This window comes from Oratosquilla oratoria, chromosome 1 (genome assembly GCF_046742065.1).
Source record: "Oratosquilla oratoria isolate Oo_2021 chromosome 1, ASM4674206v1, whole genome shotgun sequence".
In the NCBI taxonomy this organism is placed as follows: domain Eukaryota; kingdom Metazoa; phylum Arthropoda; class Malacostraca; order Stomatopoda; family Squillidae; genus Oratosquilla; species Oratosquilla oratoria.
Genome location: NC_134777.1, coordinates 57975186 through 57976238, shown reverse-complemented (window position 1 = coordinate 57976238; position 1053 = coordinate 57975186).

Genomic DNA, 1053 nt, shown 5'->3' with positions numbered 1-1053 from the left:
TTTGTCAGAGTCTACTTCAAAGCTGTCACCATGTTTGATTATCTTATACACAAGGATTTTCATTTATTTTTTTTCGAGATTACAGCATATATGTCAAAATTGCCCACGGTGCTTGCACTACCGGCAGTGAAACTAGTCACTTCTTAAGCTAAAGTGATTTATCCTTATATTCTGAAAAGTAAATCTAGTAACCCTGAGCCTTCCTAGAAACACAATGACGCGCTTGCGCAGTTAGTTATCTAGATCTGAAGAAAAACTGCGAACTATTAGTTATCTAGGTCTAAAGAAAATAGATTAACTGTGCACTACTAAAGTTCCATTAGAAGGTGTAGCCAGACTTAATGCCCAAAAAAATCACTCTATTTGCATGTGTGATTCACCACGGGGTTGAATCACGTGGTTGACACGTGATTGACAGACATTACCCTTCCGAATAAGAGGCCAAAGTTCGTATGTATGGCCCAGTCTATGGGTAATACTTTGAGATTACACACACTCAACTCTTTAACTATAAGAGTTGGAATGCCGGCTTGCGATACAGCAATTCTGATACGTTCAGCCCTGGTCTTGTGTGTATGTGTGTGTGTGTGTTTATGTGTGTGTGTGTGCGAAGATCTACTAAAAGGAAAACGGGAACGATTGTCAACAAGAGTAGAATAAACGAGTATGAGGAAGAAAGAGAAAACTCAAAACATGAAGTTGAAAAATATGTTAATGATGCTTAGATGCTTCCTTTGAGGTCTTGCGACTAATAGAAGAATGGAAAGAAGTAATGTAAGGATATATGAAAGACAGACGAGTTTATACCACGGGAAATATTTTGGTAAAGACGAACAGCGGACTGCGCCCGACCCCGCTGCGTGGGGACTCGGCCCTTCGGGCGAGCTTCCTTTGCTCGCAGGCGCCTTTAGCCAATCAGTCGTCTCTGTTGCCGTCTCATCACCGCTGTCGGCCAATCAGTCGTCTCCGTCACCGTGACGTCACTGTTCTCTCACAAATCAGGGACCGGATGGGACGTGTCCCCTTGAGGGATTTCCGGTTTCCGGTTCGATT